At 45.0% G+C, this 14,280-nt stretch overlaps 1 long non-coding RNA gene across 1 annotated transcript in view; it reads left to right on the forward strand.

The window, feature by feature from the left end:
• Window positions 1-1,890: 1,890 nt before the first annotated feature.
• LOC146835000 (uncharacterized) overlaps window positions 1,891-14,280 on the forward strand; it is an 820,977-nt gene continuing 808,587 nt past the window's right edge. Inside the window, exon 1 of the long non-coding RNA XR_014960362.1 lies at window positions 1,891-1,982. This is a non-coding gene — a long non-coding RNA (uncharacterized LOC146835000). The remainder of the gene's footprint in view (window positions 1,983-14,280) is intronic.

The raw sequence follows: 14,280 nt of genomic DNA on the forward strand, positions 1-14,280 counted from the left end.
GATACTGACACTTCCACAGGCCGGTTCCCATCAGCATCTGAAAAAGAGTCAATACTGGTACCCAAGATGTCCTCACAATCATTCACTATGCCCTCAATCCTTGTTAGGACACAGTTGCTGGCGGCGTGGGAAACTTTTTTAGATTTTCTTCCTCTTTTGCTTAGGAGTGGGCCCCCACCCTCAGTTAGCTTCCTCTTTCCCATTATAGTTAGTCCACTGTCCACTGTTCCACGGGGTATATACAAAGTCACAATTGACAGCAGAAGTGGTTTAGCTGTATGCCTGGACCAGGGTAAAACGACAGTACTTACAGAACAATGCTCGTAAATCAGGTAACAGAGGGATTGCCCAGCCCGGCCTCCTTCGGCCTCTGACGGGCAAGGACGGGCCCGCCCTTGGCCCGCGCCGCGGTCACCGTTGGCGCGTTTTAAGCGCTGGGATACTGCTGGCACCTCCCTCCTGGGAGCGGAGCACTCTGGGGCTTGGAGTCCCCAGAACAAAGTTCGGGCAAGGCAAGGCGCATCCCGCGCCGCGGTCACCGTTGGCTCGTTTTAAGCGCTGGGATACTGCTGGCACCTCCCCCCTGGGAGCGGAGCACTCTGGGGCTTGGAGTCCCCACAACAAAGTTCGGGCAAGGCAAGGCATTGTCTGATGTCTCTTCATCTATCCCCTCCATGCTACAAAAGTATGTGTTGAGATTGATTATTTGCTTGATGATTATTAGATTGTATTCTCTCTCATGAGGTGTTTTTCCGAATTAATACATTGAGTTAGATAAAATGTAATAACTTACAAAGAAAGTTTGTGGTTATTTGCGTCTGTCAATGATTTAAAATGACTATTTTCCTTCAATTATTCAACTAATTGAGCCATCGATCAAGTAGATGAAGAATTGATCCAAGGTGATTATATGTGAAGTTGCGGAAATCCTTAACTATTGAATTAGGGATATATGATCTGGTAAGGAAAATCGAAAACTTGACACCGGCGCAACAGGGACATTGGATGTATGGGCCACAGTTAATGAGAGAATTGAATGATCGTCCCAGTCCAAAATATTGGGTTTGCGCTGGAACACCAATCCTTGGTTGAGCCATTAGCGCGCTCCTGGTAAGTCAAGGTGACACAGATTTGCGCCCTGACACACAAACAGGTATGTTAAGGGCACAGGAATAGAAATAAACACATGAACATCTGTTGGTACACATGTGTAAAGATGGTCGGAGACAGGAATGTAGATTAGGTGTGTTTATTTATGAAACACTGGATCAGCAGAGAAACGCCTCCGCAGTCTTCTCAACTCAGCATCCACAACTCCACGCTCTAGAACATACATTGACGTGGAGGAGTGGAGCGAGAACAAAATGAGAAGCGCGAGACAGAACAAAGTAAGAAGCGCGAGGCATATAAAATATACGAAACATACAATAAAACATAACATGTTTCAAAGTTCTAAATCTCAGAGTTTCTCATTGTGTAATACAATCATAGCATGATAGCACAGATAAATCTTAAAAGCACAACAAAAATCTTAAAAGCTTATAAAACATATTCAACTGATTATGTTAAAAATGTATTATAAAATAAACTATATGTGTTCTAAGTTGTAAATGAAAAGCTTAAAAACTCAATTCAATGACGAAATTAGATGTATATACATTGGTATTGATGGAACAAGTAAGATCTATTCAATGTTGGCCGTTTCTCATTGAAGCTTTAACACATTTGTCGATTGCAAGATGGCCACTACAGTTTTATATATTTTAACAATGCTGCGGCGGCTCTTCAAAGATTGTCCTCTTTCTTTGTCGCTCCTCACCGAGCCATCATGAGAGGGTCACTTGATGCAATACCGAAGGCGTGGCAGAAAAGTACTTTCTCCTCCGTGACGTTTTGGTTGGCATGGAAACGAGCCGCTAGCGTCCACCTGGAGTGCGGGATCAAAACAAACATGGCGGAGAAAGGCAAGAGCGCAGAGGCAGGTGGGTGACAATATGCATGTCTCCGCCGCTGCTCAGGCAGGGTCGTGCGCCCACCACGAACCTGTACAGTATTCGGGTGCAGCAAGCCTATCCTTTTGTTGTTCATATAAGGCGTTATGTCGTTAACGCGGTCTGCAGGCGTATTTGTTTACACCTGCTGTTCTCTGACAGGTCTTTGAGCTGCACACAGCCAAGCTATCGGGCGATATAATGAGAATCACTGCTGTGGCTACGTACAGGACCTGCTCACAAACAGTGGAGCAGGTCAGCTAGTCTCGGCCAATGCAGGAAACATAAACGCATAAATTCCCTTTTTCTGGGTGACTTTACTTATTAGTTGGATATGGTGATAGCTTTTCACTTGGACCGTCCTCGAGCATCCCCGCTCAAATGTAAGCATTTCTCCTTTTTGGTGTTCCCAATTTTGTCACATACGCGAATTTACTGTATACTGCTAAGGACAAAAGAAGCAGGGATGGACGCCTGCATTCGGTTGAAAACTCTCCTGTCCTGTTTCGGGTCCACGCGTGACAAAAATATTTCCATATTTTGTTTTACTTAATTGGTGGCCTAAAGGCGACACTGCCCATCAATACTATTTACAACTTTCAACCCTTTAATTCACAAGTACACGTTTTTTGTTGCTTTCTGGCACTTGTAGTCCTCCTGATTGTCAATAGCCACACATATCTCAAAATACAAAAAACAAGCATTTGCAATGCAATAGGTCTCGCATTTACGCTTGTTTAAGCTATTGGCATTGTAAATGACAATGCCTTTTATTTATGTTTTCAAAACAAAAATAAAAGGCATTGTTATTTGCAATGTCAATAGCTCAAACTCGCGTAAATGCGAGACCTATTACACTGCAAATGCTTGTTAGATCAGTGAGTAGAAACACTCCATATCGCCCGCGCGGTAAATTAATTAAATAAACAAGCGCGGTAGCTAAAGTGAAAACAGACCACGCTGCAAGTAAAAAAAAATAGTGCTTACCGACTTATGAAGGAGACCGTGTAACGCCACAAGTAAAAGATCATGGGAGATAACAAATGGCGACAGGGCGGTAACAAGAAGGGACTAACAAGCCTTATTATTGTATTTTGTATTGTATTTTTATTTTTATAGAGCGCAAGTATCCCCCTACGGGTATCTTGGCGCTAGGACTGAGATGGAAAAAGACTTTTAAACCAACAAAGTGTCCACCAGCAGAAACAAGAGAAAGAGAAGAGATAGAAAAGCAAAGGCCGATTAAGAGATCATGTGCCCCTCCCTAGGAAAAAGCCAGGTCTTCAGACTCCGCCTGAAGTCCATCAGAGAGTTAGCCTGTCTGATATTCAGAGGGAGGTCATTCCTGCATCGCGAGGCCACTGTACTAAAGGCCCTACCTCCCTTCCTAGCCTTCTTGACCCTGCCAGTACTTAGCAGAGAGGCATTCGATGAACGTAGAGTCCTTTGAGGCTTGTACCAGGACAGTTTCTCCTGCAAGGAGATTGGGCCAAGGCTGTGTGCCGCTCTATAGACAATGCACAGGGATTTGAACCTAACCCTTTCCCTTATAGGAAGCCAATGGAGCTCTTGTAGCGCTAACGTGGTTGAAGATCCGCGTTTCCTATTCAGCGCCAGTTTGGCTGCCATAGACTGGACCCTCTGCAAGCTCTGATAGATGTAAAGAGGGGCTCCTAGATACAGAGAGTTGCAGTAGTCCAGCCTACTCAGGATGATACTGCGTACCACCAGAGGTCTTTTCTCCACAGGCAGAAGAGGTAGAATCTGTCGTAGGGCTTTCAGGAGAGCAAGGCACACCCCCACTGTTTTTTTAGCGTGGGAAGCCATTTGAAGATCATTGTCAAACATAACCCCTAGATTCCGCACCGTAGTCACAGGGACAATGGGTTCCATTTCTGGGGCCAGTCTGAGGTCAAAAGGCATGTCTCTTACTCCTGCCGGGGGACAGTAGATCACCTCTGTCTTGCCTCCATTAAATTGCAAGGAGTTAGCCCTGAGCCAGTCTGAAGTCTGACTCATACATTTCTGGAAGTTGTCCATAGTCAATGCACCCTTTCCTTCCAATGAGAACACCAGTTGGGTGTCGTCTGCATAGTTGACCAGGTCAATCCCATGCGCCTTGATAATAGGGATTAGAGGCTGCAGATAAATGTTGAAAAGGATGGGGCTGATGGCCGATCCCTGAGGGACCCCATGCTCCACCATGGTCCTGCTAGAGGTGAAAGGGGGCAGGGAAACCACCTGTTGTCTCCCTGTGAGATAGGATTGCATCCATCTCAAAGCACGTCCCTTAACTCCCAGACGCTCCAATCTGTTCAACAAAATTCGGTGGTTTACCGTGTCGAATGCGGCTGACATATCTAACAGGACCAGTACCGACGAAAGGCCTCTGTCAGCTCGCATCCACAGGTTGTCCAGCACAGTGACCAGAGCTGTCTCCGTTCCATGACCTAGCCTGAAGCCAAACTGGCTCTTGTCCAGGAGATGGAACTCCTCCAGGTACCCAGAAAGGGACCTACTTACTACCTTTTCAAGAATTTTTATAGGAAACGGCAGCAGGGAAATGGGTCTAAAACTAGTAGGATCTCCTGGGTCCAGAGATGGCTTCTTTAGTAGAGGAGTAACCACTGCCAGCTTCCATGCTTCGGGCACCACCCCTTCCTCCAAGGATTGGCAGCATATCTGCCACATCCGAGGAAGCAGTGCCTGTGCATGCTCTTTCCAGATCTTGTTAGGTAGGGGTCTAGCGGAGACCCTGACCTCACATTCTGTGCACAGCTGTTAAACAACTCGTTTGTGAGTGGTATAAAGTGCTCCAATGAGGTTACCACCCCTGGTTCTTCCGAAGACATGTGTCCATGAATGTTTTGGAGGGAGGGGTCACACATAGTTAGCCCCCCTACAATTTTTGTGATTTTCTCCTCGAAAGGGGAGGCGATTTTATCGCATAGTGCCTGCGACGCAACCACTTTGTTTCCCAAACTAGTGGGAGTGGAGAGGTCTCTAACGATCTTAAAGAGAGCTCTGGCGCTATTTGGTGCTGACAGAATGGTGTTGGTGAAGAAATCCGCCTTGGCCTTAGCCATCAGCTCCTTATACTGAGCCTGCACCTTTTTGAGGGCCGCTTTATCATGCTCAGCATAATGCCTGCGCCATTTCCTCTCTGCCTGCCGACAGGACCTACGTGTGATACTCAGCTCTTCAGTATACCATGGTGCGGAATGTTTTATTCTGGCCTTCAGGCGCTTCAGAGGCGCATGCTGATCTAGTACTTCATGAATGTAGTTCTGGTACAGACAGTAGTTCAAACCCACTGACTCATGAGGATCAAATGGAGGCAGGTTTCGAAAGAGTGGCTCCGCCCTACTTTTCATAAGTTTTGCCAAGTCTCTCCCCATGCGATATGTGACAGGAGGCAGTCTAGTTGTTTTTCCGCCAGGTATTCGAATCCGAAACTGGATCAACGAATGGTCGGTCCAGGTCTGAGGTAGAATGTTGACCACCTCCGTTTCATTACAGTCAGCAAACAGAAGATCCAAAATGTGCCCTCCTTGATGGGTAGGTTGCTGGACCAGCTGATGCAGGTTACAGCTCTCACAGGTTTCCCTGAGATCTCTTAAGTGGCCATCTAAAATACCATTCTCCCATAGATTGAAATCACCCAGAAGCAACAATCTAGAATGGGTCAATGACTGGGCCGCAATGACATCCAGGAGCGCCTGGTACTGAGTGTTAGAGCTTGGGGGTCTGTAAACGACCATCCCTGTGAGGAGCCTCCCTCTCTGTTCTTGTAGGGAGAATCCTAATAGCTCAATACCCGCCACCTCGTCAACCTTTAGCGGGGCAAAGTCCCAAGTGTTCTTAAACATCACCCGACCCCTCCACCTCTCCCAGTTACTCTGGGCTTGTGGAGAATCTTATAGCCCTCCGGACAGGCGAGCCCCAGTTCCACCAGAGGGTCATTACTACACCATGTCTCCGTAAGAAATAGCACATCCAGTTGCAGATCTTCCACCAGATTAGAGACTTCCTGATGATGTTTTGCCAGGGAGCGGCAGTTGAGCAAGCCACACTCAAGGACCGGGCTGGGCTGCAGCGCCTCAATAACCTTCTCCCCCCCGCTAGCCTTGTTCCCAATATCTAGTAGTTGTTCCTTAGTATATTTAAATGGACTTAAACCGGCTCAAGCAGCGTGGCTGACGCTGGGTGCGGTCGAGGCGCGGACGGGCGCAGACGGGCTTGCCTCTGGCGCGTCATTGGCGCGCCTGCTGCACGCTTGCATGGCCCCTCCTAAATAGAGGACCAGCCGTGGCGGTTCAACCACTAGAGCGTCAACCAAAATGGCGGCGCTAAGGTGGCAACCGGAAGTGAGGAGATAGACTTCTCGATGGAAAGATACCAATGCTGTTTCCCTCGCAAAATGCAAGAGTGAATCGAAATTTTAAAGTGCGGGTAAGTGCAATTTTACAGATGTCTAATGCAGTTCTCTGAAACTCCTTCCTTCAATTCTCCCAAACCTCCCAATTATCAATTGGAAGCCAGCATTTACCAAGGACAATGACACTAGCCAATCAAAAATATGGGCGGAGAGAAGGCGAGGCTTCCACAGCATACTCAACGAATGCATGCCTCGCAGAGCGAGTAGCGCAAGCGCGCTGCCATTAGGCTCGACCTAAAAACTGAACTGGGTGAGTTACTCTTGCATTTAAGTGAGAGTTATGTGAATTAAGCAGGTTTGTAAGCTTGAAAGCAGCAAACACTCCTGTTAAGTTGCACACGGCTGTAACAACAGTCAGTTTTGTTAGCTCTATATTGATGGGGCAACTATAGTAGCTAGGATGGTGAGTTTGTCAGAGCAAAGAAAGGAGGCAATCTTGGGATCTCCTCATAATAAGATATGAGTAGGTCCTTTCTGCCTAGCTGTGATGTGTTATGTCTGTTTGCTGCTAGGGCAAGAAACAGGGTTTAGGATTGTTCACAGGATATTCGCCGCAAAGTGCTTCAACGTCTCGTCAGGGGTAGTACGCACCATATAAATACCATTTACATTCACAATAACAGAGACATGAGCTTTTTGTCATCTAGGTCAAGAGGCAAGTCTCTGCGCATGGCCATGACAGCAGATATGATTTCAGGCTGCCCAGAGTTGCAGGAAGGTACATGAACTCGGAATTAGTGTAGCAGGGATGCTGACAACCTCAACCCATGCTGCAGTAGAGTACTTCTTCATCTCAACATGGACTTCCGATATATAAAACAAAGGAACCCTAGCGGGGCAGGTACGCCTGTGGTATGTTGTCAATAATAATACATAAGTTATTATTGTACTCGACTCCTGTTTTGATACACTGATTATATTTCTTAAACACAGATACCTCCTTTCCAATCCCCATATTAGTTGTGTAGATGTAAGAGTCAAGAAAATGCATCTCATCTAATGAGCATTTATTTTGCATTACGTTTAGTTACCGCATTTGAAATCGGCAATATGTTGCCACACTGTCCTCGTTACTATCACAGTTTGGAATGATAAGACGTCCAGTTTTTCATATTGGGCATAGTCAGCCTATTGATAGTCTACAATGTAACAGATCGCCAGATTGTATCTGAGTGATTACCCCTCCTAGTGTTTAAATAAGTAGATCAAATTAATAAATTGCCTAAATAAGGGAAAAGATGAATACCTTTGGTGTGTATGTTACCCACCATGTGTATCAACACTCATGTGAACACTCTAGGGGGATACAGAAAAATCAAAACACAGTACTCTGAACCGAAAATGCTATCTCCAATTGCAGAATCTTAGATACTTTTGGAATTTGTGGTGGACAGGTATGTGCAGCTAAGCATCCAGTGAATTGACTGAATAGTCACTACTATGAACGGTCTTCTCTGAAGAAATGGAGGCTCCCCTTTGAGGTCCAGAATCAGCCTGAAATCTTCTGATGGCTTCTGTACCACAGACATTATAGACTAACAACCCTTTACCTTTTCTGCATCCTCTACAGAGCTATTGTCAACTTCAGCAGTTGTTCCTGCACCCCATGAAGAATCGCCTACTTATTTAAGGGGTTCTTCAGACAATGTTTTACAGAAATCAATCTTCTGGGGGTTCTAGAAACTCTAATCTGCACTTCTCTCTCACAATGTACAGAACCCAGACATCTGGGGCTGATAGTTCCCAAGTTTTGTTAAAGCGAGGAAACTAACCCCCGTACTGGCCAGGCAAAGTAATGACTTTGGTGCATGTATGTTAGAAATTTGGTTTCTGGTTGGAAGAGGTATGCACCCTATCTCAGCTGTAACCGCAGTCCTAGTTAGAGTAAGTCAGATACACACCATAACTTAGCCTGTGCTCACCCTCTGGTAGCTTGGCACAGAGCAGTCAGGCTTGATGAAAGAGGCAATGTGTTAAGTATTTGTCAACACTTCAAATAGTAACACAGTGAAAACACCACAAAAGACTCCACAACAGTTTAGAAGATAGTTTATATATTTATGAACAAATAAACAACAAAATTCCAATAAGTATAACCGGAGTTATGAACTTTTAAAGAGTAAATTAAAATGTTGTGCTTAAAAGCTTAAAGCGGTAACCGGGGATATCTGGTTGCGCTAGACCGGGGCAAATCCGAAAGTTCGGGCCAACTGCAATGGAGCGTGGGTCAGATACAGGGACCAGCCTTAGCCCACTGCAAAGTACCTTAGATGTGGGTAGACGGAGTTGAGATACTGGAAGCAAAGAGGCGATGTGTTGTAATTGTGCCGCTGGATTGAAGGCGATGCATTGGCACCGAGCAAAGTCAGAGATGCGTCGCAAACTGGAGACGGTGTGCCGTGTAGTTGGCGATGCGATGCGATGTCCGCGGTCTGTGCAGCAGTGGCAATGCGTCGAGGGAGATGCGCTGCTTCTGATTGGCACAACACTGTCAATGCTTGGGGTCTGGCAGTTGCAGCACTTTATACCCATTTTTAAGGACCCAGGATTGGATTGGCACCACATGGCTGGGCAAGACTTACAGCAAGCAAAATCCAGGTTCTGTTGCAGGTTGATGAGAAGTATTTGATGTCCCAGAGACTTAAAACAGGGGCCAAGGCAGCATGCCCTTGGAGTCACTCTGAGTTCTAGTGAGATGAGTCCAGTCCTTCCTCAGCAGGGCAGAGGGTAGCAGGCAGCAGGGAAGCACAGCAGAAAAGCAGTTTTTCCAGAGCAGCAGTCCAGCAGTGTGGCATTTCTTGTAGCACAACAGCAGTCCTTCCTCGTGGTAGTGTGCTTCACAGGTACAGTAGTGTACTGATTTAGTAGGGTCAGAGACCCACTACTTATACCCAGTGGTGCGTTTGAAGTGGGGTTGACTTCAAAGAAGGGCGTTGATTTGATTGGATTGGAAATTTCTAGAGCGCAACAAATGCTTATGGGCATCAAGGCTCTGTAGTCTTACACCGCTGCTAGGCAGGAGCTGAAAACGGCAAAGAGATGAGAAAAGATTCTCAGAATCTGCTATGTCTTACTGTAGTGTGAAGAGCCAAGTCGTTAACACCTTTCTAAAAGGAAGATGTGGTCTCCTGGAGGTAAGATTGAAGAGTAGACTGTTCCACAGCCTTGCACCTGCGACCGAAAAGGCTTTACCTCCCCATTTCTTCCTGTAGACTCAGGGAATGATCAACTGATTGCGAGCTACCGAGCATAGATTTATGGCTGGTACATACCGTTGGAACATGGCTTTAATATCTGCTGGACTTGCCGAGTAGAGTGCTTTATGAATAACACAGAGTGCCTTAAATAATATGCACTTTTCTGCTGAGAGCCAGTGCAGATCACCAAGACATTTTGATGCAGACATCCCCTTAGGTATATCCTGTGTGAGTCTAGCTGCTGCATTCTGCATCAATTGCAACTTTGCAATGGTCGTCTTGTTGGTCTGGATGTAGAGTGCATTACAATGATCTATCCTAGATGTAACCAGGGCATGCACAACCCATTTCGGAACCGAATGGGTCATGTAGTGAAACATTTTCTTCAACATTTTGACTGTCCAACAGCAAGTTGACACTGTGCAATTGACCTGGCTATACAACGACAGCTCGCTGTCGAGGACAATACCCAGGTTCTTCACTGTTTAGGCTGGCCTCAGTAGCGTACCTAATGTCTCCGGCCACCAAGTGCTATTCCAGACTGAAGAATGACAGCCAAAGAGCAAGACCTCCATCTTATTTCCATTAAGTTTCAGGTAGTTCTTGCACATCCATTCAGCTATAGCTGTCACACAGAGTTTGAAATTAGTTGCAAACTCCTCAGAATCTTTGGAGAAAGAAACAATAATCTGTGTGTCATGAGCATGTGACACAGCCTACAATCAAAAAGAATGAATGAGTTTGGCAAGAGGGGAATCTACTAATTAAACAGTATAGGGTTCAAATGGAATTGATTCGGTGCAGCCCTCTCTGATCTACCCGAAAGAGAGGAACACAGCAAATTCAGAGCTTTGTCCTTTATACCCAGTGTCATCAAGCACTCCATCAGCAAGGTGGGAGCGATTGTACCGAAAGCTGTGGAAAGACCTAACAGGATCAGAGCCGCGGCCATCCCATCATCGATCAAGCATCTGATGCTGTCATGTAGCTACCAAGGCAGTTTCAATCCTGGAGTTTCTACGAAAGCCATACTGCGAAGTATTCAGCAGATCCTGTTCCTCTGCATGCCTCATCAGAGCTTGATTGATGTGTTTTTCCATGATCTTGGCTGGGACCGGAAACAGCAAGATCGACCTGTAATACTTGAGGTGATTGGTATCAAGATTAGGCTTCTTAAGTAAGGAGCACAGAGGTCCTCCCTCCCAGTTCTGGTTCCAGACTCACGCCAGGGGGGTATGCAGCTCTTGTCCGGGGATAGGACACATCCTATTCAGGTTTAAGTGTCAGCTCCTCCTGCCTGGCCTGCCCATGATGACCCATCAGGATAAGGATGATCACTCAGTCACACCTAAGCTCCCTTTGTGTTTGGCTGTCTAGAGGGATGCATAAATATCCAGCTGTCACCCACCCCAGACGTGTAATGGAGACATGCTGCAAGCACACAGGGCTTAGAGCAGAGAAATGCCATCTTTCTAAGTGTCATTGTTAAAAGGATAATGATAAATTTGACCAGAAAAGAGGATTTATTATTACCATTCCAGTGATATGAAACATGACAGATCTGCTCCTTCTCAATCAGGAATTACAGCTTATAAGTGCAATCAGGAATTTCCAATGTTAACCTATGAGAGGGGTCAGCCTTACAGCAATGAAAAACAAAAACGTGGTTGTTTTTCACTACCAAGACATGCAAAACTTAAAAGTACATCCCCTACCTTTACTTCAGCCCTCAGGTCAATGCACTGTGGAGTTCACTGATGTATTTAATCCCAAGCTTGGGAGCTACCTGGCACATGCTAACATGCTTGTCATACAGATATTGTTGAACTTAGCATTCTTTTGCCCAGCATATTAAGCCTAAAGAGGGCACATAAGCAAGACCATTCACAGGCTGCTGATATGGAGTCAGGGTTTAGGAGAGTATTCCTCCAACAAGAAAATTCTATGGTGGTTATTGGCATAAAGATGCAAAGACGGCACCAGAGGTGAGGACCTGTGTCCGAAAAAGGCACATTCCCAAACATTAACATATTTAACAGTAAAGAGCTGTGGATAGTGTGGTGCTGGTTTTTATATGAGACAGCAACCAAAAGACATGTGCCTCCAATGTGGGGAATTTAGTCACTTTGAGAAGGTGTGTGGAATCGCCCAAATGTGCAGCACAATGTCCAGGCACGTAAGATGTTATCGATGCCTCAGCCAATATCAACTTGCTTTGTTTAGGGGCTAGTGACTCAGAAGATAAGACTGCACATGACAATCTGTGAGATTTTAGGAGAAGGCAATGCAATCAAATGGAACTATGACCTAGACTTACAACCTGGTTGTCACCAATTTTCTTTACACCTAAAATCAAGATACATCGCTATATTTTCATCATACCTCAGACTTCGTATGTGAGGCTTCTGTTATTGTGTCTTTGTTATTTACTTCTTGTCTTTTTATCGGTCTGACCATACTCATCTCAGCACCAGTAAATGTCTCAAGACGTGCTAACCAGCCAGTTCCTGGGTACTGCCTCTGGCACTGGTGTTCCCTGAGCCCGAGTAATCTCTTTATTGTTGATTCTCTCAGGCCTAGACCTGGGGGTTTATTTTCTCTTTTCAACGACGTACTCTTTGAAGAGATGTGACATACCCCCTTCCTGAGTAGATTGACTGACTGATTACACATAAATAAACATGAATTTCATGTTATGGTATTATAATGGCATCTTGTTAATGTTCTTCATTGTATTTGCAAATTTGGACATCAAAAAGTTAGACATACTGTTGCACATAGGCTTTAAGCTTTCTTCCCCTTCGCTTATCATGTGGGTGGTTTGGAGGGTATCATCATTGTTAATTGCTGAACTTATTTTAGAGTAACGTTATGTAGTGTCATTCTAGCTTCTCCACTGGCATCTTGAACCACAGTAGGGCTCTTTTTACAGATGGCTTTCTTGAAAATGTTAGTAATTATAGGACTGCTGGGATAAGTCTTATTTTTGTGGATGATTTTGTTCTAGATTACTCAGATGTTGCTCACAAAAGCTAATTTCGATTTCTTCCCTTTTTGTACATCTTGATTGCAAGTCTGGTGATGTAGTTGCTTCTTCTCTTGTGTTTTTTTGACATTCTAAGGTTTTCAGGTAGGGGTCTGTCCTAGTTATTGGTGATTTATTTATGTGGTTCAGCATTTCTTTATAATGTTTCTCACAGTGGCAGGGAGTGCTTGTACCTACTTAGACAGGGCAAACCATGGAGTTGCTGTAGACATCATTCAATTCTTTACTTGCTTTGTATGCTATGTCCGGAATGCCCTGAGGATTTGGAAAAGAGGAATGGAGCCCTGTCTTAGGGCTTTTTATTGCCAAGTAACATGCGCATTTTAATTCTGCAAGGTAATTGCTGTTACGAAGAAGAAATCGGCAGGTAAGTTGCTCTTTTCTGAAGGGCCATCAATGTCCATGTTGTTAGGAAGTTTAGTTGCTCCATGTAGATGGAGTAAGAGGGGCAAAGTGAGGCAGATAACTCGCATTGCAGTCTGGAGTTAGATTTTCTGACTAATTTAGTCAGTATGTAGTCCCTGAAACAGCATTCATGCTTTTCTGTGTTTCAAGTTTCAACTCTGTGTGTCCATGACTCAGGCAGGGGCTTGTTCAGTCATGCCTATGCCACAGGAATACACAGAGATCTGATGAAGAATAACCATGCAGAAAAGGAGAGCCAAGTTTCACTGTATTCACTCCCACTTCACAAGTGACAATCAGCTGTCAGCCACATGCTTCCTCATCTCATTCCACCAATGGTGTTTTGCCACCACATCTTCCATTGCATAAGAGCTTAATTCCACCCTTACTCTGACTGATCCTAACCTACTGTTCATTGGTTAGCGGAGGGCCGAGATTAGTGAGGATGACCTCCTAACGTCAGATCTCAAAGAAGTAAAGATAAAGGCAACCACCTGAGTTCAGAATAGGAATGGTTTGAGATTCTGTATGAAATTATTTGAATAACATTTGGTGAAAGAGCATTCCAAATATGTATCCTCTTTACTCCTAACTGATGACAAAGCATTGTAACCACATTTTAAAAGCAAGTGGGGAGAAAAGTGTACCTAGGAGCTGCCCCATTAAAAACCCTGTGAGCAGTGTATATGCATTGTATCCAAATTCCGGTCTTCATCAGATGCAGATCAAGTGTCCTTTTAGTGGCTCGATAGTGGTCCTCCTCAGTAACCCCCCCAAAGCCATAATAGCTCGGGCATTTTGGGCCTTTTAGAGATGAGCAGATTCCTTTTGGGGATTCTCAGAAGAAGCTCAGTGCGGAAATCCAACCAGGAGTTCACCATGGAACTAGGAAAAGTGGGCACAGTGCATCAGGGGAACCATCAGTATTTTCCAGGGGCAGGACAGTTGAGGTATAGTAGTTTTGACTGTACAATTTACTTGTACACTCACAGACAGCATATTATCCAGTGCGACCCTCAGACGTCTAATATTTGTTTAAAAAATGAGGCGTTGGACCAGAATAACTGAAGACGACAGGTGCATTAACAAATTGCTAAATTTCGCAAACTGATAGCAAACTCTTCTTGTCTTTTCCTCGATAAATGATAGCCAAATTACAGCTATTCAGTTTTCAAGGTCCAGTGACATCAGACTCTTAGAAAC

This window comes from Triturus cristatus, chromosome 4_2, assembly GCF_964204655.1.
Source record: "Triturus cristatus chromosome 4_2, aTriCri1.1, whole genome shotgun sequence".
NCBI lineage: Eukaryota > Metazoa > Chordata > Amphibia > Caudata > Salamandridae > Triturus > Triturus cristatus.